The sequence below is a fragment of the Sus scrofa genome, chromosome 14 (assembly GCF_000003025.6).
Source record: "Sus scrofa isolate TJ Tabasco breed Duroc chromosome 14, Sscrofa11.1, whole genome shotgun sequence".
NCBI lineage: Eukaryota > Metazoa > Chordata > Mammalia > Artiodactyla > Suidae > Sus > Sus scrofa.
Genome location: NC_010456.5, coordinates 21517008 through 21543716, shown reverse-complemented (window position 1 = coordinate 21543716; position 26709 = coordinate 21517008). Strand labels below are relative to the sequence as shown.

The 26709-nt window shown below is 37.7% G+C and overlaps 1 long non-coding RNA gene across 1 annotated transcript in view; it reads right to left on the bottom strand.

The window, feature by feature from the left end:
- LOC110256686 overlaps window positions 1-26709 on the bottom strand; it is a 187289-nt gene that overhangs the window by 36580 nt on the left and 124000 nt on the right. The window lies entirely within an intron of this gene.

Below are 26709 nucleotides of genomic sequence, written 5' to 3'. Positions count from 1 at the left end.
TGATGACATCTTATATGGAACATCTTTTCATATGCTTATTTGCCATCTGTATATCTTTTCAAGTGATGTGCCTGTTAAGGTCTTTGATCCATTTTTAAATTTGGTCATTTACTTTTTCTTTCCGTTCCTTCTGTTCCAACCACACCCACAGCATTTGGTATTTCCCAGGCTAGGGGTCTAATCAGAGCTGCATCTGCCAGCCTAGCTCTCAGCCACAGCAGTGCCAGATCCTTAACCCGCTGAGCAAGCCCAGGGACTGAACTCACATCCTCAGAGACAAGGTCAGATCCATAACCCAATGAGCCACCATGGGAACTCCTGCTTTCTTACTAAGTTTTATGAGTTCTCTGTATTATAGATAATATTACTTTATCTTCTATGGCAGTTATTTCTTTAAATAAAGAGAATACAAATGAACTGAAAATAAAATACTAATTATGATCTATCTAAAAAGGAAGTCATATGTATTTTTACAATCTAACAATATGGAAACATCAAATCAAGCAGTATTATAGTAAGACATGCTCTATTTACATATTTAGTGTGCCTAATCATTTGACCCTTTGGATTTCCTATAAATGCTAGGCAATTATTTTATTTATTTAGAAAAGGTAGTGTTTCTTCTTCCTAGCAGATGAGAAAAGTTTAAGAAGGACGCTAGAATAGTAAAAGCCTGATTTTTAAGTTGTTGGTAGTGGTTAGTAGCATACAATTCTGTATAGCTTCTATAGTTTGCCCTTCTAAATTTCTAAGAGAATTTAGGGCATCTTAGAAATCTGCAGTGTTTGACTGTTGTGTGGTATTCTGAGTGACATTCTGCTTAAATTGAGCATATTATGCATAGTAAGTTGAGAGTCCAAAAGCAAGGTGGGAAATTTGATTCTCAGTGGCTCCACATGAATGTTGTGGATCCCAGATGTGGCACAGGAGGGCATTCCTGAAGGAAAACTTAACTCTCCAGCACAGGGGAAGGAAACAGCCTATTCTCTATGTCCCTAATAATTGCTTACTCTTACCGATCTGGGAAAAAGCTGTGTTATTTTTCACATACTTCAGGTTGCAGGCACCAACTGTGGGTAGATCTGCATTCTGAGGGCTTCTTAGCAAGTAGATAAACTAGCTCTTGGCTGTTGAGAACCTTGGACAACAACAGAGAGACTTTAAATGCTGCACATCAAAGTATGATAGGGGATTGATGAATGTTTCCCCCCAAATAATGTGTAGCAATTGGTTTAAAGCCAAAGTCTATTCTCATGACTTTATTGATCTTGGAAATGGTTTCAGTAGATAGAATATGAACAAGTTGGTCCTGGGGTTTCTGACGAAAGTCTATTCCCCAACCCCCTCCCTGTGTGGACTGTTGATCCGTGGCCTCTGCTCCCTGGAGGTGCTACGGTGGCTGAATGTCAAACCAGGCGTGTTTGTCCATAAAACTGGCTTAGAAAGTAGATTGACTAACACATCAAATGTAATAGGAAATGGTTCCTAACTGCTTAGATGTTGTGTGTGTGCATTTAACGTGAGGAAGTCACACTGTCTTAACACACAGACCTGGGAGGAAGGATTCTCAGTCTCCCAAGTCACCAGGTAATATGCAACCCTCAGTGAGGGGTGGGTGGGGACGGTGCTGCTCAGCTGTGGCTACTGCCTGAGCACCTTTATCCATCTTTCTTCTTTACTTGCTCATCATGATTGTTTTGATGTTCAGCTACACCCAGTGACTGGCGTGAGGAAAAGCCAGGGGATGTGAGGAGTGAAGTAAGGGGACAGGGAGTGTTTGACCATTTTCAGGGGACGGTCTCGCTTTGAGGGCTGTGACTGCCCCTTTCCCGTCTCACCTGATTAACTGAATCTGCTTCAGGTGTGTGAGATTTCTGCTCAAGCCTCTCTATTTAGCAAAAATCAGCTTCTGTAATGATGGAAACCTACAATTCACTTGCCTCTTTGCTTAGCGCCACAATTAAAGGGCCACTGTGATATCAGGAAAAAAAGATCTACCTCTAACTAAATTCCCATTTTGGGAATCAAAATGTTCATTAACTAGGAAAAGAGTAAGCATGTTTAAAGCTGCTTAGACTATGGAATTGTTTTAAAATAATATTCAGGAGTTCCTGTCATGGCGCAGTGGTTAACGAATCTGACTAGGAACCATGGGGTTGCGGATTCAATCCCTGGGCTTGCTCAGTGGGTTAAGGATCTGGCATTGCCATGAGCTGTGGTGTAGGTCCCAGATGCAGCTCTGATCTGGTGTTGCTGTGGCTCTGGCATAGGCCGATGGCTACAGCTCTGATTAGACCCCTCGCCTGGGAACCTCCATATGCCATGAGTGAGGCCCCCCCAAAAAAATTCAGACAAATATTTAGTTACATAGTGTCAAATGGGCCTCTATTAGAATAATTTTCAGATCTGTGAATCAGAATTATGATCTGACAGTAAAAGTAATTTTGTAATAAAAATTGACCCAGACATATCTATTCATTTGTTCCTTAACATAAGAAACTATAATTTTATTTTAATTTTTATTTATTTTTCATTTTTGTCTTTTTAGGGCCACACCCACGGCATATGGAGGTTCCCAGGCTAGGGGCTGAATAGGAGCTGCAGCCGCTACCCTACCCCACAGCAACACCAGATCCAAGCCATGTCTACGACCTACACTGCAGCTCACAGCAATGGTGGATCCTTAGCCCACTGAACAAGGCCAGGGATTGAACCTGTGTCCTCATGGATAATAACATTCATTTCTGCTGAGCCATGATGGAATTCTGATGAAATGTAACTTTAAAAAATGCTTGAAACCTTAACATTGTTACTTTATTTTAAAAGTTATTTGATTTGTTAGCACTTTTACTTTGATTTCGCTTTCATCTTCTCCGCAAGGTTAGTTTGTTCCCTTAAACTTTTGTGAAGTTCTAGAAGACACTAAAAGGAAATATGAGGAGTTATTTTGTGGCGCAGTGGGTTAAGGATCCAGCATTGTCACTATAGTGGCTTGACTTTCTGCCATGGCACATGTTCAAACACTGGCTCTGGAACTTTTGATCCTGGCTTTGTGTGTGGCCAAATTTTTTTTTTTTAAACAAAGGAAGCATGAATTTGAGTGAATTAAGGAATTAAACTTTAAAAGTAAAAAAAGTATGTGTGCACGTGTGTGTGCATATGCATACTTTTGGGGGCCTTAGGACTGCTAATTCTGTTTCTGAGATTCTGTTTTTGCATATTTTGAGCTTTTCGGCTGTGTTCTAAACAGCGGAGTTTGCCTGGAGGCAGAGTTCCTAATAAGGGGGATATTATGAAAAAGTTTGCTTTTTATTCCTCAAATAATTTCCTTAAAATCACACAAGCCATGATAAAGATAGACTATAGTCACTAGGATTTCGATATCAGGCTTGCAAATCAAAATACTGCCTGCAGCAAAAGCAAAGATGTTCCCTCTCTTGGCATTTAAAATTCATGAAATGACAGGAAAATTAAATAGCACCATCAATCAAATAATATATAAACATAGTTTAAATTTACACTCTCTGTGACTTTATAAGTCTTTTAAAGTTTTGAATTGTTTCATAATAGCCCGTTTCTACAAAGTTATTCCAAAGTGGCTGTTTCACATAAAACTTGAAAGTAAACTCAATCCACAGAGAGACTGCTTTATAGATCTGTGCAGACTTGAGGTATTTAAACATGCTCTGGTTCAAAAATATGCATGAGAATCACAGGGCACTTGTTTGAAAGGCATATTCCTACACATTTCAGTAGAACTTAGACCCTAGATTCCCAGCTTCCGTGATCACCACAGGCAATTCTAGTGCGGGCTATTCTTTGACTACACTTAGAAGAATTTGGTCAAGAGCCTAGTGATAGAAGTACAGTCCACTCAGCACACCTAGAGCCTTGCTGGAAATTCAGAAATCTCAGGCTCCACCTAGGAATTCATATTTTAGCAAGATCTTCAGCCAATTCATTAGCATGTTAGCATGCTCCATTAGAGGCTATTGTGAAGTTAATTTTTGCAAGTAAAAATGCAAATAAAAATTTTCTAGCAACTTGGAAATCCATATTAAAGGGCAAAAAGTGCATTTAGATCCTCAGGAAGTGTGGAGAACTTTGCATTAGTCACCAGGAAGATGCTGTCACTCCAGATATCTGTGCTAGTGCTCATACTAATTTTCTTTCAGTATGCAATGGCAAGTGCTTATGGTGGCAGGTCTCCTGAAATACAGTTGTTCCTGAGCTGCTGTGAGACTTTGAGACATCAATTCTGGCCAGAAATTTGCATTAGCCCCAACTGTGTTTGTAACTTACTGATTTCCTTTGAAGCAATGGCTCATGTCCTCATGTATGAAAAAGGGCACTATACAATGCAGGGAATTCCATCCTTTTTTTCCCTTTTTGGTAGATAGTAGTTTGATTTAATTTTCTGTAATTACTAAACTTTATTTTTAAGAGCAATTTTAGGTTCACACCAAAACTGAGCAGAAGGTACCTAGAGTTTCCATAGACCACCTACCCTCCCAATCCCTCCCCATTCAATGTGCACACAACCTCTTGCTCCACTGACATCTCACACTAGTGGCACATAGTGCAAGTGATGAAGAAACACTGACCCATCCACATCACTCGAAGCCCGTAGTGTACACCAGGGTCCACTCCTGGGGCTGTGCATCCACTGGTGTCCTCCGTGTCACATAGAAGCCTTTCCTCTGTGCTCTGCCTGTTCATGGCTCCACCTGCCTCCCCCAGGCAACACCTGATCTCTTTACTGTCTCTGTAGTTTGGTCTCTTTCAGGATGTCACATAGTTGAAATGATACAGTATGTAGCCTTTTCAGATTGGCTTCTTTCACTTAGTAAAATGTGTTTAAGGTTTCTCCATGTTTTTTCATGGTTTGATGTCTCATTTCTCTTTAGTACCAAGCAATATTCCATAGTCTGAATGTACCACAGTTTATTCATTCATTGGCTGAAAGCATCTTTATTGCTTCCAACTTTTGACGACTATAAATAAGACGGCTGAAAACATCTCTATACAGGGTTTTGTGTCATAGAAAATTTTAACTCCTGTGGGTGAATACCAAGGAATGTGATTGCCGGATCTTAAGGCAAGAGTTTGTTTAATTTTGTAAGAAACTGTGAAGCTTCCAATGTGCCTGTACCATTTGCACTGTGACATCAGTGAGCATTGCTGTTCTGCATCCTTATCAGAATTGGGTGCTGTCAGTGGGATGTTGGCCATTGTAATAGGTGAGAGTATTGCCTCACTGTTGCTTTCACTTGGAATTTTGTAATGATTTTATATGTGTGGAGGATTTTTGCATTATGTTCATAAAGGATATTGGTCTACGGTTTTCTCATAATATCCTTGTGTGATTTTCATATCAGGGTAATGCTGGCTTTACGTGGGAGTTGGGAAATATTCCCTCTGCTTCTGTCTTTGGGAAGAGATTATAAATAATTGGCATAGTTTCCTTCTTAAATGTTTTGTAGAAGTCATTACTAATTTCATCTGGGCCTGGTGCTCTCTCTTTTGGAAGTTTATTAATGACTGGTTCAATTTCCTGAATAGATACAGATCTATTCAGATAACTTACTTCTGTTGAGTTTTGACAGACTGTATCCTCATGGAATTGGTCCATTTCATCTGAATTATCAAATCTGTGGGCTTAGGGTTGTGTATATCATTCCTTTGTTATACGTTTAATGTCTATGAGATCTCTAGTGATGTGTCCTCTTTTATTTCTGATTCTGATAATTTATATCTCCTCTCCTTTTCTGTTAGTCTGCCTAAAGGCTTATTGATTTTTTTTTTTTTTTTGTCTTTTCTAGGGCCACACCTGCAGCATATGGAGGTTCCCAAGCTAGGGGTCTAATCGGAGCTATAGCTGCCAGCCTACGCCAGAGCCATAGCAATGCGGGATCCAAACCATGTCTGAAACCTACACCAGAGCTCACAACAACGCTGGATCCTAAACCCACTGAGTAAGGCCAGGGGTTGAATCCGCAACCTCATGGTTTCTAGTCAGGTTCGTTAACCACTGAGCCACGACGGGAACTCGACTTTTTTTTTTAAATTAATCTTTTTCTTTCTTCTTTTTTTTTTTTTGTCTTTTGTTGTTGTTGTTATTTCTTGGGCCACTCCCGCAGCATATGGAGGTTCCCAGGCTAGGGGTCGAATCAGAGCTGTAGCCACCGGCCTACGCCAGAGCCACAGCAACGCGGGATCCGAGCCGCATCTGCAACCTACACCACAGCTCACGGCAACGCCGGATCCTTAACCCACTGAGCAAGGGCAGGGACTGAACCCGCAACCTCATGGTTCCTAGTTGGATTCGTTAACCACTGCGCCACGATGGGAACTCCTAAATTAATCTTTTTAAAGAACTGGATTTTAGTTTAGTTTATTTTCTTTATTGATATTGCTTTTTCATCTTCATTGATTTCTGTTCTAATTTTTCTTTATTTTCTTCTTACTTTACATTGACTCAGTCTTTTTTATGTCTCCAAAGGCACATGTTTCAGATATTGATTTGAGATACTTCTTTTCTAATATTTGCCTTCAGTACAATAGATTTCCCAGTAAGCATTGTTTTTTCTGCAGCCCACAAGTTTTAATGTTTTTCATTTTTATTGCAAAATTCATTTTAGGCAAAATACTTTAAAATTTCTCTTGATTTCTTCTTTGACCCATGTGTTTCTTAGTGAGTTGATTAATCTTCAAGGATTTTCTAGCTATCTTTTGTTACTAATTTCTAGTTTAATTCCATTGTAGTGTGAGAACATTGTATAATTTCTATTGTTTTAAATTTGTTAAGGTGTGTTTCATGGCCCAGAATGTGGACTATCTTGGTGAATGTTCCTACGAGCTTATAATTCTTCCATATAGAATTTATAATGTTGTTTTGGATAAAATAGTCCATAGATGTTTTATACAAACGTTTGATGGTGTTGTTGAGTTTAGTTATGTTATTTTTGTCTTTTTCCTGCTATTCAATGCTGATAAAGAGTTTAAACATGCCAACTATGAGAGTGGGTGGAACTATTTCTCCTTCCATATCTACCAATTTTTGCCTCACATATATTGATACTCTGTCAGGTGCATACATGTGAAGGGTATTATGTTTTCTTGGAGTATTGGCCCCTTTATCCTTTCTTTATCCTTGGTAACTTTCATTGCTCTGAAATCTGCTGTTAGAAATTATATAGATACTCCTATTTTCTTTTGATTAGTGTTAGCACAGAATGTCTTTCTCCATACTTTTATTTTTAATTTCTGTGTGTCTTTATATTTGAAGTGAGTCACTTCTAGACAGTAGGTTTTGTTTCTTGATCTGTTCTTATGATCTCTGCCTTTTTATTTGGAATATTTTGAAAATAAGGCTCAAAGGGAATACGAGGAGTTCCCGTCGTGGCGCAGTGGTTAACGAATCCGACAAGGAACCATGAGGTTGCGGGTTCGGTCCCTGCCCTTGCTCAGTGGGTTAAGGATCCGGCGTTGCCGTGAGCTGTGGTGTAGGTTGCAGACGCGGCTCGGATCCCGCGTTGCTGTGGCTCTGGCGTAGGCCGGTGGTGACAGCTCCGATTCAACCCCTAGCCTGGGAACCTCCATATGCCGCGGGAGCGGCCCAAGAAATAGCAACAACAACAACAACAACAAAAGACAAAAAGACAAAAAAAAAAAAAAAAAAAAAAGGGAATACGAACATGCTTGAATTAACATCTACCCTGTATTTTGCTGTTTTCTACTTGTTGCCATTGTTCTTTGTTCCTGTTTTCTTCCACATGTTGTTCTTTTGCTTCTTGTGGTTTTAACAGAGCATTTTATAAGATTAAATTTTCTTTGCTTTCTTAGCATATCCTTTATACTTCTTTTTTTTTTAAAAAAAACATTTTTAGTGATTGCTGTAGAGTTTGCAATATAAATTTGCAACAAACCTAAGTGCAATTTCATATAATACTATGCCATTTACAAGTAGTAGGAGTAAATTATAACAACAAAATACTACTTTCTTCCACCTGTCCTTTGTATCATTACTGTTACTTACTTCATTTATACAAAGACAAATATATATACACATATAATCAAATACATTGTTGCTATTATTTTGGACATACTATTATTGTTTAGCTCAATTAAGAAAAATGTTTTATTTTACCTTCACTTAACTTTTCCTCTGATGCTCTTCCTTTCTTTTGTAAATCCAAGTTTCTGACCTACATTGTTTTCCTTGTCTCTAAAGAGCTTCTTTTAACATTTCTTCTCAAGCAGCATTTCATCCAATTTTTGTCTGCAAGTGTTTTTTATTTCTCCTTCATTTTAGAGGATAATTTCACAAGGTACAGAATTCTAAATTGCTGGTGTTTTCTTTAAACCCTTTAAATACTTCACTCTATTCTTCCCCTGCTTGCATGGTTGCAGGTTGAATATGATAAATGTAGCATTTTGGGGTATTTGTTTATCCTGCTTGGTGTTTTCTGAGCTTCCCAGATTTGTGATTTCATGTGTGACATTAATTTCAGGCAATTCTCAGTTGTTGATTTTTCAAATATATTGTTTCTCTTGCTTTTTTCTCCTTCTGGTTTTCCCATCACACACATCGTCTGTAGTTGTCCCATGTTCTGGAATACTCTGTTGTTTTTTTCCTCAGACCTTTTGTCTTTGATTTGTACTTTCGGAAGTCTCTTGTCATGTCTTCCAGCTCAAAGTTTCTTTCCTCATCTGTGTCCACTCTACTCATGAGTCCATCAACACCATCCTTCTTTTCTTTTACAATGTTTTGATTGCTAACATTTAAGAAATATTCATTAAAATTTTCATCTCTCTGCTTACATTATCCACCTATTCTTGATGCTGTTTACTTTTTCCATTAAAGCCCTTAGCATATTAATCATAGCTAAAAAATCCCAGGATGATAATTCCAACATTCCTGCCTTATCTAACTGCTTCTAATGTTTGTGCATGCTCTTCAAACTGATTTTTTTTCCTTTTAATGTGCTTTGTAATTTTTTGTTGAAAAATATGAATGATTCACTGGGTAATTAGGTGTGGAGTTTTGGGGAAAAACTATGGTCCTCTCACATCTCAGTCCTTTGGTTAGCCTATGCTCCTGGGCTGTGATCCTTACAGTGTCTCTCATTTTTTCTCTCCTTAGGTGGGACAATAGCAGAATCTTCTAGAGCTGGGTATTTCCTTTCCCTAAGTAGTTAGGTTCTGAATAAACCCCAGCAGGTTGGAGACTGGTAAAATGGACCAGAACAGAATGCTCTGGCATATTTCAAAATTGCTTCTTTTCTTTCCCTGCCAGGAGCCTGAGGGGGTTTTTCTTGAATACTTAGCATTAGAACCTGCTAGAGTTTGTGGGGGTAAAATTTCGAGTGTTTGATCCCCCATGCCTGGGCCCCATGATTTTTTTAACTTGAGATTTGTCCATCTGGAGCCTCCAGCAGTTTGTTAATTGCTGTTTTGTTTTGGAAGTTTTTATGTTATTTTATTTTTTTCACTCAATGAATTTATTACATTTATAGTTGTGCAATTATCATCACAATCCAACTTTATAGAATTTCCATCCTACAACCCCAGCACATCCCCCCAACCCCCCAAACTGTCTCCTCTGGAGACCATAAGTTTTTCAATGTCTGTGAGTCAGCATCTGTTCTGCAAAGAAGTTCATTCTGTCCTTTTTTCACATTCCACATGTTGGTGAAAGCATTTGATGTTGGTGTCTCATTGTATGACTGACCACACTTAGCATGATAGTTTCTAGGTCCATCCATGTTGCTAAAAATGCCAGTATTTCATTCCTTTTAATGGCTGAGTAACATTCCGTTGTGTATATGTACCACATCTTGATCCACCCCTCTGTCAATGGACATTTAGGTTGTTTCCATGTCTTGGCTATTGAAAATAGTGCTGCAGTGAACATCAGAGTACATGTATCTTTGCAAGTCATGGTTTTCTCTGGATAGATGCCCAGGGGTAGGATTGCTGGATCAAATGGTAGTTCTATGTTTAGTTTTCTGAGGCTTCTCCATACTGTTTTCCACAGTGGTTGCACCAATTTATAATCCCACCAACAGTGTGCTAGGGTTCCTTCTTCTCCACACCCTCTCTGGCACTTATTGTTTGTAGACTTTTGGATGATGGCCATTCTGGCTGGTGTAAGGTGGTACCTCATCGTGGTTTTGATTTACATCTCTCTAATAATGAGTGATGTTGAACATCTTTTCATGTGCGTTTTGGCCATCTGTATGTCTTCTTTGGAAAACTATCTGTTTAGATCTTCTGCCCATTTTTTGATTTTTTTTTTTTTTGTATGTAGCTGCAGAAGGTATTTATAAATTTGGGAGATGAATCCCTTGTCAGTTGATTCATTTGCAAAAACAATCAGAGAACTAAAAGAGATAAAAGGAATCAAAATTGGAAAGGAAGAAGTAAAACTATCACTATCTTACAGATGACATTCTATACTATACCTAGAGAATCCTAAAGACTCTACCAGAAAACTGCTAGAGCTCATCCACGAATCTGGCAAAGTCGCAGGATACAAATTTAATACACAGAAATCAATGGCATTTCTATATACTAACAATGAAAGATCAGAAAGAGAAATTAGGGAAGCAATCCTGTTTACTATTGCCTCCAAAAGAATAAAATACCTAAGAGTAAATAAGCCTACCTAAAGAGACAAAAGACCTGTACTCTGAAAACTATTAAGACACTGATGAAGGAAATCAAAGATGACACAAATAGATGGAAAGACATACCATGCTCTTGGATTGGAAGAGTTAATATTATCAAAATGACTATACTACCTAAGGCAATCTACAGATTCAATGCAATCCCTATCAAATTACCAAGGAGAGTTTTCACAGAACTTGAACAAAATATGTTAAAGTTTTTTTTGGAAGCACAAAAGACCCAGAATAGCCAAAGACATCCTGAAAAAGAAAAATGGAGCTGGAGGAATCAGGCTCCCAGACTTCAGACTACACTACAAAGCAACAATCATCAAAACCATATGGTACTGGCACAAAGACAGAAATGTAGATGAGTGCAACTGGATAGAAAGCCCAGAATTAAACCCACGCACCTACAGCCAACTCGTCTATGACAATGGAGGCAAGGGTATACAATGGAGAAAGGACAGCTTGTTCAGTAAGCGGTGCTGGGAAAACTGGACAGCCACATGGAAAAGAATGAAACACTCCCTAAAACCATACACAAAAATAAACTCCCAATGGATTAAAGACCTAGATATAAGACCAGACACTACAAAACTCTTAGAGGAAAACATAGGCCAAACACTCTCTGACATAAAGGACAGCAACATCTCAGATCCACCTCTTAGAGTACTGACAATAAAAACAAAAATAAACAAATGGGACCTAATCAAACGTAAGTTTCTGCACAGCAAAGGAAACCCTAAACAACACGAAAAGACAACCCACAGAATGGGAGAAAATCTTTGCAAATGAATCCACTGTCAGTTGCTGTTTAGGTTTTCCTTCCCTGGCTCTGGGCACCAGTGAGCTGATTGCTCAAGAGTTTCTGCTCTGGTAAATTGTAATTCTTGGGGTCGTCTTGTCTGTCTGTTCATATTGAAGGGCAGAATATTCCCCTATGACCTCACTTCTCTGAGGGATCTAAGGAGAGTTGTTGATTTTTGTGTTTGTTCTGCTTTTTGCTTTTTGTTGGGATTCAATGGCAGGTTTTAAAAGCTGCTTATGTGCCTGACTGGAAACTGGAAGCTGTCCTTGACTTTTTTTACTCTGTCTCCAATCAAAATGAGTATAGCACCAGCATGATATTTTAGAGTAATTTTTTTCCTGGCACTTGAGGTAGCAGAAGGAATTTACAGTAGGGAATTTGAAAATCACAACTGACTTAGAGAAAGAGACACTTGGGTTTACTTTGCTCATCATTTGCCTTTCCTTGTCTGTTACATCCTGGTGTCACCACATTCCATGCCTATGAGATGAAGGCAGTTTACTTGCCCATGCTGGGAAGCCCCTCTCTGGGCAGAACACTTCTAGAGGAGTAAGGGGGCATAAGGACACCCACTTAAGGAGGACTGTGGTTGACAGTTGAGGTTTTCATTGTTTTATACACACAAACTCATTGCATGGCTAAAAGGTGTAAACTGATTCAGCTCATTTTTTTCCAAACCACTACAGTAAATACTTGAAATGATTTGCTTCTTGAGTTTATGCATCAGATGATAAACCATCTGCAGTTTAAGAGAAGGAAGTCTAAATACAAAGTGATTAAAATACTTAGAAGAAGAAAAAATGAGTATACATACATACAATAGAATTCAGATTATTGGGATTTGGGATTTTTTTTACAGAGAATATTAGTTATGTTTATTTTTCAGATTATAGCTTATATATAATTCTAATTTCTAAAAATGTACTTTGTTAAAAATATGTTAACATTTCTTTCTTAGAGTTGGTTTCCAGTTCTGGCTGCAAATTACTCTTTCCTGGATTCCAATGGAGACCCGAGCATTAGTATTTTTGTTTGTTTGTTTTTGTGTGTGTGGTTTTTTTTTTTTTTGCATTTTAGGGCTGCATTAGTGGCATATGGAAGTTCCCAGGCTAAGGGTTGAATTGGAGCTACAGCTTCCAGCCTACACCATAGCCCATGGTAATGCTGGATCTCAGACCCACTGAGCAAGGCTAGGGATCGAATCCTCATCCTCAGTGGATTCTAGTTGGATTTGTTTCCACTGCGCTATGAAGGGAACTCCTCCCTAGGCATTTTCATGTGAAGTTTGATGTACATTAGTCAAAAATCTCAGAGAAGTTTTTGTTTCACAGACATTGATTTTTACATGGTTAAACTGTTGCTTTATAGGAAATATTAAAATAAAATGTATGTTTATAATTGACTGTATAATAACATATCATACATTTTGTGTAAAAACATTCTAAAACTCTTAGTATCTGTCATTAGGGATCATAAAGGCAAAGAACAAATGTTCCATAAAATTAAACATTTGTACAGTTGTACTTCAATATACAGAGTAGGAGGTATACTACATTAATTTCCTTATATAGTAACCATTTTTGGTAGAAAATAAAGACTAAAAAATCCACTGATTTTAATAAAGACTCAAATAAAATAATTTATCTAATTATAAAATACACATTTATTAAAGATATTAGGTTAATTTTCAATATATAAAGAAAATAATAGATGAGAAGTTTTTTTCCTCTTGGATAACTGGGATTTCTTTTGATATGGAATGATGCGTGCACTTATGATTCACTGGATCTTCATAAGCAGAACAAGAAACAAGTCACTAGAGGGGCTTAAAAAAGACACCTAAGAAGAGGAAAGTACAAATACATGATTTTTAGAATATTTTGCCATTAGGCAAAAAATCATGGCTACCATTAATTATTTATATGGAGTATTTTATGGCAAATATTGGGAAGTATCCTTTATGTACATTATCACAATTCTCATGCCTTCACTTATCCAGTGAGAAAATAATTTTTGACAAGGAAGTATTCTGAGATTATAAACTTGTAAATGGCATATACAGCACATAAAGTCATGTTGCTGTGACTTCAAAGCACATTTCAAATAATGACACTATTTCCTTCACCAGGCAGGTCAGCCATTAAAAATGGTCCTGCATTTATCACCTCCCCTCCCTCCTTACTAAACTATCAAGAGAAATAAAAACTAAACTAGAAATGGAATTCTTCCTAGAAAAAAAAATGTATGGTTATCTTGATAATGACATTGAAATGAACAATATGAATTGGAGTGAATACATTGGGAGGAAGGAAATCAAAGAAAACTTTACCATGTGTGAAAAACTAAGTGGAGAAATGAGACAGATGAGAATAACTAATAATTCTTCTTAAAAATTGTGTCCTTTTTGTTTCATTTTAATTGTTGTAAATGTTTGAACCCCTTTCACTGATTTCTCCCTCCTATACTTTCTGTCTCTGGCAAAAATGCGACTATCTCTTTGTTTTTCTCTCTCTCATTTCTGTATTAGATTTAACATGTAAGTGCTATTACAGTATTTATCTTTCTCTGACATACTTCACTTAGCACAATACACTTACAGTCCATCCATTTTGCTACAGTTGCTAAATAGTATTCCGTTATACATACATACTACATCTTATTTTTCAAATTTATCAGTATTATTCCTTTTTATTGATGTAGAATTGATTTACAATGTTAGTTTCAGGTGTATTACATAGTGATGCAATTTTTCATAGATGATACATTTAAAACAATTACAAAACAATGGCTATATCTCCTTGAGCTATGTAGCACATCCTAGTTGCTCATCTATTTTATGCATGATAGTTTTTGGGTTTTTTTTTTTTTTTTGTCTTTTCTAGGGCCATGCCCCTGGCATATGGAGGTCCCAGGCTAGGGGTCTATTAGGAGCTATAGCCTCTGGCCTACTTCAGTGCCACAGCAAGGCGGGATCCTAGCCAGGTCTGCAACCTATACCACAGCTCATGGCAACGCTGGATCCTTAACCTACCGAGCGAGGCCAGGGATTGAACCCGCATCCTCATGGTTCCTAGTTGGATTCATTAACCACTGAGCCACAACAGGGACTCTGATGTTATGCATAATAGTTTTTATTTCTTAATCCTACATCCCTATTTTGCCTTAATCCACTTTACTCTTTATGCTGGTAAGCACTAGTTTGTTCTCTACATCTGTGAGTCTGTTCCTGTTTTATTTTTAAAATTCCACGTATAAATGATAACACAGAGAATTCATCTTCTGTCTGACTTACTTAAGTATAACATTCCATCTATATTGTCCCATGTGTCAAGATACAATTATTTTTTATTTCTGAGTAATACTCCTTTGTAAATATATACCAAATCTTTATCCTTTCATCTGTTGATGGACACGTGATTGCTTCCATATTTTAGCTATTGTAAATAATGCTGCAATTGATTGGGGTTGATTGGATGCATGTATTTTTCAATTTAGTATTTTCATGTTTTCAAGTGTATGCTCAGGAGTGTAATTTCTGGATCATATGTTAGTTTTGTTTTTAATTTTTTGAGAAACTTCCATTCTGTTTCCATAGTGGTAGTAACAATGAACATTCCTGTACAAGGATTCTGTATTCTATGCATCCTTGCCAACATTGGTTATTTGTGGTCTTTTTGCTGATAGTCATTTTAACAGGTGTGAAGCGACACCGCATTGTGGTTTGGATTTCTCTTATTAATGATGTTGATTATTTTTCCATATGCCTGTTGGCCATCTGTATGTCATCTTTGTAAAAATGTCTATCCAGGTCTGCCCATTTTTTAATTGCGTTGTTTTTTGGATATTGAGTTGTATGAGCTGTTGATATATTGTGGATATTAATTGTTTATCATTCATATCATTTTCAAATAGTTTCTCCTATTCAGCTTGTTTTCTTTTCATTTTGTTGAATCCTCTGCTGTGCAAAAAGGTTTGTATTTAACTAGGTCCCATTTGACTATTTTTCCTTTTATATCACTCACCTTAGATTGATCCAAACAATATTGGTACATTATTTATGTCAAAGATTTTTCTGCCTGTTTCCTTCTAGGAGTTTTAAGGATTAGGGTTTTAAATTTAGATCTTTAATCCATTTTTATTTTATTTTTGAATATGATGTGAGGAACTATTCTAATCTCATTCTTTTACATGCAAATGTTAAGTTTTCCCAGCACCACCATTGAAGAGACTGTCTTTTCTCTGTTGTATATTCTTGCCTCCTTTGTTAGAGACTAAAGAACTATAAGTGAATGGGTATATTTCTATGCTCCCAATTCTGTTTCACTGCTCTGTTTATTTTTTCTTCCAGCACCATACTATTTTGATGACTGTAGCTTTGTAGTATAGTCCTATGTCTGGGAGCCTGATTCCTCCAGCTTTATTCTTTTTTCATAAGATTTCTTTTGAAATTTGAAGTCTTTTGTGGTTCCATAACATTTTAGAATTATTCTAATTCTGATAAAAATATTATGGATATTTTGAGAGGGATTACATTAAATCTGTAAACCTGCTTTGGGTAGTAGGGATATTTAAACAGTGTTAAACTCTTCCAATTCAAGAACTTGGGGTATCTTTCCATTTTTTGTTTCACTATGAAATTGCTTCATGAATGTTTTATATTTTTCAGAATATAGGTCTTTAACCTCCTTGGTCAAGTTTATGCCTAGGTATTCTGTATGATGTGATTTTAAATTTTCTTTTTTTTTACTGTCACATTTATGGCATATGGAAGTTCCCAGACTAGGGGTCAAATCAGAGCTGCAGGCCTATGACACAGCCACATCAATGCCAGATCCTAAACTCGCTGAGCAAGGCCAGGGCTCAGACCCCACCCTCGTGGATATGATGTTGGGTTCTTAACCCACTGAGCTGCAATGGAAAATCCCTTGCTTTCTTTCCGATACTTCATTATTTATGTATATTAACCTCATATCCTGCATTCTTCAACTTGACTGAATTCATTTATTAGTTCTAATAGTTTTTGGTGGAGACGATTTTATCTATATAACATCATGTCATTTGCAAATAGTCACAGTTTTACCTCTTTCTTCCAATTAGGATATCTTTTATTTTTATTTTCAGATTGCTGTGGCCTGGACTTCCAATACTATGTTAGAAGTGGTGAGAAAGTGTATCTTTGTCTAGTTCCTTATTTTAGAAGAAATACTTTCAGCTTTTCACCCTTGTGTATGATGTTAGCTCTGGTTTTGTAATAAATAGCATTTATTATGTTGAGATAATAAACCAACTGTGAGAGTATGTATAATGAATTACTAAATTTTGTCAAATGCTTTTACTGTGTCTATTGAGATGATCATGTGATTTTTATCATTCTAAAAATGTGGTGTATCGCAGTGATTTGGAAATACTGAACCATCCCTGGATAAATCCCACTTTATCATAGAGTATGATCCTTTTTATATACTGTTGAAATCAGTTTGCTAATGTTTTGTTGAAGATTTTTTGCATTTATGTTTATCAAAGATACTGGCCTATATTGATCTTTTTTGTAGTGTCCTTTTCTGGTTTTATTATCAGGGCAGTGATGGCATTATGCAATGAATTGGGGAATGTACTATCCTCTTCAGTTTTTTAGAATAGTTTTAAAAGGATAGGTATTAGTTTGTCTTTGCATGTTGGGTAGAATTCCCCCGTGAACTCCTCTAGTCTTGGATTTGTGGTTTCTGGGAGTATTTTCATAAAAATATAAATTTAGTATAAGTTATTAATGTCTTCAGATTGTTTATTTCTTTATAATTCATTCTAGGTGAGTTGCATGTTTTAGTAATTTGCATTTCTTCTAGGTTGTCCAATTTATTAACATATAACTATTGGTAATATTATTTTTGTATCTCTGTAGTATCAGTTGTTATTTCTCCTCTTTCATTTCTTATTTTAGTCCTCTATTTGCTTCTTTTTTTTGGTCTTTTTTGTCTTTTGTCTTGTTGTTGTTGTTGTTGCTATTTCTTGGGCCGCTCCCGCGGCATATGGAGGTTCCCAGGCTAGGGGTTGAATCGGAGCTGTAGCCACCGGCCTACGCCAGAGCCACAGCAATGCGGGATCCGAGCCGCGTCTGCAACCTACACCACAGCTCACGGCAACGCTGGATCGTTAACCCAGTGAGCAAGGGCAGGGACCCAACCCGCAACCTCATGGTTCCTAGTCGGATTCGTTAACCACTGCGGCACGACGGGAACTCCTCTATTTGCTTCTTGATGAGCCTGGCTAAAGGTTGATCAATTATGTTTATCCTTTCAAAGAGCCAGCTCTTGGTTTCATTAATCTTTTCTAATTTTTTTATTACTTTATTTTTTTTATTACTCAAATGAATTTATCACATCTGTAGTTGTATAATGATCATAACAATCTGATTTCACAGGATTTCCATCCCACAGCCCAGGCACATCCCCCACCCCCCAAACTGAAAAACCATAAGTTTTTCAATGTCTGTGAGTCAGCATCTGTTCTGCAAAGAAGTTCCGTCTGTCCTTTTCTCAGATTCCACATGTCAGTGAAAGCATTTGATGTTGGTGTCTCATTGTATGGCTGACTTCACTTAGCATGATAGTTTCTAGGTCCATCCATGTTGCAAAAAATGCTGGTATTTCGTTCTTTTTAATGGCTGAGTAACATTCCATTGTGTATATGTACCACTTCTTCTTGATCCACTCCTCTGTCAATGGACATTTAGGTTGTTTCCATGTCTTGGGTATTGAAAATAGTGCTGCAATGAACATCAGAGTACATGTGTCTTTGCGAGTCATGGTTTTCTCTGGGTAGATGCCCAGGAGTGGGATTGCTGGATCAAATGTTAGTTCTATGTTTAGTTTTCTGAGGCATCTCCATACTGTTTTCCACAGTGGTTGCACCAATTTATAATCCCACCAACAGTGTGCTAGGGTTCCTTTTTCTCCACACCCTCTCTGGCACTTATTGTTTGTAGACGTTTTGATGATGGCCATTCTGGCTGGTGTAAGGTGGTACCTCATCGTGGTTTTGATTTGCATCTCTCTAATAATGAGCAATGTTGAACATCTTTTCATGTGTTTTTTGGCCATCTGTATGTCTTCTTTGGAGAACTGTCTGTTTAGATCTTCTGCGCATTTTTTGATGGGGTTGATTGTTCTTTTGGTATGGAGCTAGAGAAGTTGTTTGTAAATTTGGGAGATGAATCCCTTGTCCATTGATTCATTTGCAAAAATTTTCTCCCATTCTGTGGGTTGTCTTTTCATGTTGTTTAGGGTTTCCTTTGCTGTGCAGAAACTTACGTTTGATTAGATCACATTTGTTTATTTTTGTTTTTATTGTCAATACTCTAAGAGGTGAATCTGAGAAGATGTTACTGTCCTTTATGTCAGAGAGTGTTTGGCCTATGTTTTCCTCTAAGAGTTTTGTAGTGTCTGGTCTTATATCTAGGTCTTTAATCCATTGGGAGTTTATTTTTGTGTATGGTTTTAGGGAGTGTTTCATTCTTTTCCATGTGGCTGTCCAGTTTTCCCAGCACCGCTTACTGAACAAGCTGTCCTTTCTCCATTGTATACCCTTGCCTCCATTGTCATAGACGAGTTGGCTGTAGGTGCGTGGGTTTAATTCTGGGCTTTCTATCCAGTTGCACTCATCTACATTTCTGTCTTTGTGCCAGTACCATATGGTTTTGATGATTGTTGCTTTGTAGTGTAGTCTGAAGTCTGGGAGCCTGATTCCTCCAGCTCCATTTTTCTTTTTCAGGATGTCTTTGGCTATTCTGGGTCTTTTGTGCTTCCAAAAAAAACTTTAACATATTTTGTTCAAGTTCTGTGAAAACTCTCCTTGGTAATTTGATAGGGATTGCATTGAATCTGTAGATTGCCTTAGGTAGTATAGTCATTTTGATAATATTAACTCTTCCAATCCAAGAGCATGGTATGTCTTTCCATCTATTTGTGTCATCTTTGATTTCCTTCATCAGTGTCTTAATAGTTTTCAGAGTACAGGTCTTTTGTCTCTTTAGGTAGGCTTATTTACTCTTAGGTATTTTATTCTTTTGGAGGCAATAGTAAACAGGATTGCTTCCCTAATTTCTTTTTCTGCTCTTTCATTGTTAGTATATAGAAATGCCATTGATTTCTGTGTATTAAATTTGTATCCTGCGACTTTGCCAGATTCGTGGATGAGCTCTAGCAGTTTTCTGGTAGAGTCTTTAGGATTCTCTAGGTATAATACCATGTCATCTGCAAATAGGGATAGTTTTACTTCTTCCTTTCCAATTTGGATTCCTTTTATTTCTTTTACTTCTCTGATTGCCATGGCTAGGACTTCCCGAACTATGCTGAGGAGTAGTGGCGAGAGCGGACATCCTTGTCTTATTCCTGATCTCAGCGGGGATTCTTTCAGCTTTTCACCATTGAGAATGATGTTCACTGTGGGTCTGTCATATATGGCCTTTAGTATGTTGAGGTAGGTTCCCGTTATGCCCACTTTCTGAAGGGTTTTTATCAGAAATGGGTGTTGGATTTTGTCAAAGACTTTTTCTGCATCTATTGAGAGGATCATATGGTTTTTCTTCTTCAGTTTGTTAATGTAGTGTATCACACTGATGGATTTGTGGATATAGAAGAACCCCTGCATCCCTGGGATAAATCCCACTTAATCATGATGTACAATCCTTTTAATGTATTGTTGGATGCAGTTTGCTAGTATTTTGTTGCGGATTTTTACATCGATGTTCATCAGTGATATTGGCCTGTAGTTTTCTTTTTTTGTGGAGTCTTTGTCTGGTTTTGGTACCAGGGTGACGGTGGCATCATAGAATGAGTTTGGGAGTATCCCTTCCTCTGCAATTTTTTGAAATAGTTTCCGAAGGAGTGGTGTTAGCTCTTCTCTAAATGTTTGGTAGAATTCACCTGTGAAGCCATCTTGTCCTGGACTTTTGTTTGTTGGAAGTTTTTTAATCACAGTTTCAATTTCAGTTCTTGTGATTGGTCCATTCATTTTTTCTATTTCATCTTGGTTTAGTCTTGGGAGATTGTACGTTTCTAAGAATTTGTCCATTTCTTCTAGGTTTTCTGTTTTATTGACATATATTTGCATATGGTAGTCTCTTATAATCCTTTGCATTTCTCTGATGTCCATTGTTACTTCTCCTTTTTCATTTCTAATTTTATTGATTTGAGCCCTCTCTCTTTTTTTCTTGATAAGTCTCGCTAGGGGTTTATCAATTTTGTTGATCTTTTCAAAGAACCAGCTTTTGATTTCAGTGATCTTTTCTATGGTTTCCTTTGTTTCTATTTCATTGATTTCTGCTCTGATCTTTATGATTTCTTTCCTTCTACTACCTTTAGGTCTTGTCTGTTCTCCTCTCTCGAGCTGCTTTAGATGCAATGTTAGCTTGTTTATTTGAGCTTTTTCTTGTTTCCTGAGGAGGGCTTGTATTGCTATAAACCTTCCACTTAGAACGGCTTTTGCTCCATCCCATAGGTTTTGGAGTGTCGTATCTTCATTGTCATTTGCTACTAGGTATTTTTTAATTTCCTCTTCGATTTCTTCAGTGATCCATTGGTTGTTTAGTAGTATGTTGTTTAGTCTCCAAGTGTTTGTGTTTTTTGCAGTTTTTTTCTTGTTGTTGATTTCCAGTCATATAGCGTTGTGGCCAGAAAACATGCTTGATATGATTTCAATTTTCTTTTTTTTTTTTTTTTTTTGTCTTTATGTCTTTTTGCCTTTTCTTGGGCTGCTCCCACGGCATTTGGAGTTTCCCATGCTAGGGGTCCAATCGGAGCTGTAGCTGCCAGCCTACACCAGAGCCACAGCAACATGGGATCCGAGCCACGTCTGCAACCTACACCACAGCGCACGGCAATGCTGGATCCTTAACCCACTGAGCAAGGCCAGGGATCGAACCTGCAACCTCATGGTTCCTAGTCGGATTTGTTAACCACTGATCCATGATGGGAACTCCCTGATTTCAATTTTCTTAAAGTTACCGAGGTTGGATTTGTAGCCCAGGATGTGATCAATCTTAGAGAATGTTCCATGTGCACTTGAGAAGAATGTGTATTCTGTTGCTTTTGGATGGAATGTCCTATAAATATCTATTAAGTCCATCTGGTTTATTGCATCATTCAGGGTCTGTGTTTCCTTATTGATTTTCTGTCTGGTTGATCTGTCCATTGCTGTAAATGTGGTGTTAAAGTCCCCTACTATTATTGTGTTATTGTCAATTTGTCCTTTTAACATTATTAGCAGTTGCCTTATACATAGTGGTGAACTTATGTTGGGTGCGTAGATATTTAAAATTGTTATATCTTCTTCTTGGATTGACCCTTTGATCATTATGTAATGTCCTTCTTTGTTCCTTAAAATATTCTTCATTTTAAAGTTTATTTTGTCTCATATGAGTATTGCTACTCCAGCTTTCTTTTGATCCCCGTTTGCATGAAATATTTTCTTCCATCCTCTCACGTTCAATTTGTATGTGTCCCTAGAAGTGAAGTGGGCCTCTTGAACACAGCATATATATGGATCTTGTTTTTGTATCCATTCAACCAGTCTATGTCTTTTGGTTGGGGCGTTTAGTCCATTAACATTTAAGGTAATTATTGACATGTATGTTCTTATTGCCATTTTATTAATTGCTTTGGATTTGCTTTTGCTGCTCTTTTTTCTTTCCTTCTCTTGTTCTTTTCTGCCTATAGAAGTTCCTTTCGTATTTGTTGTAAGGCTGGTTTAGTGTTGCTGAATTCTCTCAGCTTTTGCTTATCTGTGAAGGTTTTGATTTCTCCTTCAAATCTGAATGAGAGCCCTGCTGGTTAGAGTAATTTTGGTTGGAGGTTTTTTCCCTTCATCACGTTAAGTTTATCTTGCCACTCCCTTCTGGCCTGCAGAGTTTCTGCTGAAAAATCTGCTGATAACCTTATTGGGGTTCCCTTGTATGTTACTTGTTTCTTTTCCTTAGCTGTTTTCAAGATTTTCTCTTTGTCTTTAATTTTGGTCATTTTGATTAGTATGTGTTTCAGGGTGTTCCTCCTTGGGTTTATTTTATATGGTACTTATTGTGCTTCCTGGATTTGAGTGAGTGATTCCTTCCCCATGTTAGGGAAGTTTTTGGCTATTATCTCTTGGAATATTTTTTCTGTCTCCTTCTTTCTCTCTTCTCCTTCTGGCACCCCTATAATACAGATGTTCATGCATTTAACGTTGTCCCAGAGTTCTCTGAGACGCTCTTCATTTCTTTTCAGTCTTTTTTCTCTTTTCTGTTCCACATCCATGATTTCCACTAATCTGTCCTCAACCTCGCTTATTCATTCTTCTGCCTCCTGTATTCTACTGTTAGCTGCTTCTAGTGAATTTTTTATTTCAGTTATTGTGTTTTCCATCTCTTCTTGTTTAAGTTTTATATCTTATATCTCTTTGGTCAGTGTTTCCTGTAAGTTATCTATCTTTGCCTCCAGTTTATTTCCAATGTCTTGCATCATCTTCAGCATCAACAGTCTAAAGTCTTTTTCCTGGAGGCCGAGAATCTCCTCATTGCTTAGCTTATTTTCTGGGGTTTTTCCTTTCTCCCTCATCTGAGTTATAGTTCTCTGTCTTCATTTTTATAGGTTTTTGGTGTAGTGACCTTTTTACAGATGATAGAGTTGTAGCCTCTCTTACTTCTGGTGTCTGACCCCCTGTGGCTGAAGTTGGTATGGGGGACTTGGTGTAGGCTTCCTGATGGGAGGGGCTGATGCCTGCCCACTGGTAGGTGGAGCTGATTCTAATCCCTCTAGTGGGTGGGGCTTAGTCTCTAGATGGGATTAGAGGCATCTGTGTGCCTGAGGGGTCTTTAGGTAGCCTGTTTACTGAGAGGTGGGGATGTGAATCCACCTGGATTGTTGTTTGCTCTGGGGCTTCTCAGCAGCTGACTGATGGGTGGGGCCAGATTTTCCCAAAATGGCCACCTCCAGAGAAAGGCATGTCTGCTGAATATTCCTGCGAGCTTTGCTTTCAATGCCTTTCCCTCACAACAAGCCACATTCACCCCTGTTTTCCCAGGATGTCCTCCATGAACTGCGGTCAGGTTTGACCCAGATTCCCTTGGAGACTTTGCTTTGCCCTGGGACCCAGTGCACTTGAAATTCCATGTGAGCCTTTTAAGAATGGGGTCTCCATTTCCCCCAGTCCTGTGGAGCTCCTGTGCACAAGCCCCACTGGCCTTCGATGCCAGATGCTCCAGGGCTCTTTCTCCCCATGCTAGATCCCCACACGTGAGAGTTTGATGTGGGGCTCAGAACTCTCACTCCTATAAGTGAGTCTCTGGGAACCAGTTAGTTTCCAGTCTGTGGGGCTTCCCACCCAGGAGGTCTGAGGTTGTTTATATCACATAATCTCCCCTCCTACCTCTTGATGTGGCCTCCTCTTTTCTTCTGGAGTAGGATATCTTTTTTTAAGGTTTCTGTTCCATTTGGGTGAAGAATGCTCATTCTTTAGTTGTGAATTTTGTTGTTTTTAGAAGAGAAGTTGAGCTCCAGTCCTTCTATTCCGCCATCTTAATCCTGTCCTCCTGGTCTTTTCTAATTTTTGATCTCATTTTATTTAGTTTCTCTCTGATCTTTATTTTCTTCCCTCTACTTTGGGCTTTGTTTCTTCCTTTCATAATTGTTTTAGGTATTAGATTGTTTATTTGAGATTTTTCTTGTTTCTTTTTTTTCTTTTTTTGTCTTTTTGCCTTTTCTGGGGCCATTCCCATGGCACATGGAGGTTCCCAGGCTAGGGGTCCAATCGGAGCTATAGCCACCAGCCTACGCCACAGCCACAGCAATGCAGGATCCGAGCTGCGTCTGCAACCTACACCAGAGCTCACAGCAATGCTGGCTCATTAAGCCACTGAGCGAGGCTAGGGTTCAAACCTGCAACCTCATGGGTCCTGGTCGATTCTGTTAACCACTGAGCCATGATGGGAACTCCCGAGATTTTTCTTGTTTCTTGAGGTAGACCTTTTTCATTGTAATGTTCTGTTGTAGAACTGTTTTCACTGCATTTCATAGATTTTGGAAAGTTGTGTTATAATTGTCTTTTGCTTGGAAGTATTTTCTGATTTCCTCTTCAGTTTCATTGCTGATCTGTGGGTTTTTTTTTTTTTATTAGCATGTTGTTTAGTCTCCATGTTTTTATTTTTCTTATATTTTTCTTGTAATTTCTGATTTAATACTCTTTGGTCAGAAAATATGCTTGATATTTTATATTTTATATTTCTATCCTTTCAAATTTGTTCGGCTTTGCTTTGTGACCCATCATGTGATCTATTCTGAAAACATTCCTAGTGCACTTGAAAAGAACATATATTCTGGTATTTTTTGAAATTAGTGCCTTGTAGATACCTATCAAGTAAAACTTGTCTGTTGACCACTGTGGCCTTATTGATTTTTTCTTTTCTTTCGTTTTCCTTTTACAGCCACATCTGTGGTATATGGAAGTTCCTGGGATAGAGGTTGAGTAGGAGCTCAGTTGTGGCCTACACCACAGCCAAGCCAACACCAGATCTGAGCTGCAGCTGTGACCTATGCCACAGTTTGCAGCAATGCTGGATTCTTAACCCACTAAGCAAGGCCAGGGATTGAACCTGCCTCCTCACAGAGACAAAGTTGGGTCTTAACCCATTGAGCCACCACAGGAACTCCACCTTGTAGATTTTCTGTCTGGATCATCTGCAGATTGATTTAAGTGTTAAAATCTTCTACTATTATTGTATTGTCAATTTCTCCCTTTACGTCTGTTAGAATTTGCTCTGTGTATTTAGGCGTTTCTGTGTTGGGTGCATATATATTAATGAGCATATTATCCTCTTCTTGTAATTATTATAAAATACCCTTATTTGATTGTGTTTTATATTTGTTGATTTTTTTTGTTTTTATATTTTTAATCTTCATTTTGAAAAAATTTATTGTTAATTTACAATGTTGTGTTAATTTCTGCTATGTAGTAAAGTGATTCACTTGTACATATACACATATCCATTCTTTTTCAGATTCTTTTCCTGTATAAGTTACCACAGAATATTGAGTAGAGTTCCCTGTTACATAGCAGGTCCCCATTGACCATCCATTCCATATACAATACTGTGCATATGCCAGTCCCAAAGTCTTGGTCCATCACTCTCCCACCCCAGCTTTTGCCTTAGGTAACCATAAGTTTGTTTGCAAAGTCTGTGCATCTGTTTTTATTTTGTAAATAAGCTCATTTTATCATTTTATTAAATTTCACATATAAATGATTTCAGGTGATATTTGTCTTTGTCTGACTTAATTCACTTTGTATGATAATTTCTGGGTCCATTCATGTTGCTGCAACTGGCTTTATTTCCTTATTTTTATGGTGAGTAGTATTCCATTGTATATATATTTACTACCTCTTCTTTATCCATTCCTCTGTCAATGGACATTGAAGTTGCTTGCATGCCTTGGCTATTGAAAATAGTGCTCTAATGAATATTTGAGCAGAGGAGTTCTTGTCATGGCTCAGCAGAAACAAATCTGACTGGTATCGATGAGGATGCAGGTTTGATCCTTGGCCTCACTCAGTGGGTTGAGGATCTAACATTGCCATGAGCTGTGGTATAGGTCACAGACACAGCTTGGATCTGGTGTTGCTGTGGCTGTGGCATAGGCCAGTGGCTACAGCTCAGCTATAACTTTTGATTTGACCCCTAGCCCAGAAACCTCCAATGCCACAGATGCAGCCCTAAAAATACAAAAAAAAAAAAAAATGGATATATCTTTTCAAATTATGTTTTTTTCCAGATAGAGGCCCAGGAGTGGGATTGCTACATCATTTGGTTGTTCTTTTTATAGTTCTTTTGAGGAAACTCCATACTGTTTTCCATAGTGGTTTACATTCCCATCAATAGTGTAGGAGAGTTGTATTTTCTTCATACCCTCTCTAGTATTTGTTGTTTGAAGGTCTTCTGATCATGGCCATTCTGACTGTTGTGAGATGATACCTCATTGTAATTTTGATATGCATTTTTCTAATAATTAGGGATGTTGGGCATCTTTTCATGTGATTTTAACATCTGTATGTCTTCTATGGAGAATTGTCTCTTTAGATTTTCTGACAATTTTTTGAATGAGTTGTCTTTTTTTTTATATTGAGCTCCATGTGATGTTTTTATATTTTGGATATTAATCCCTCATTGGTCACTTCATTTACAAATCTATTCTTCCATTATGTGTT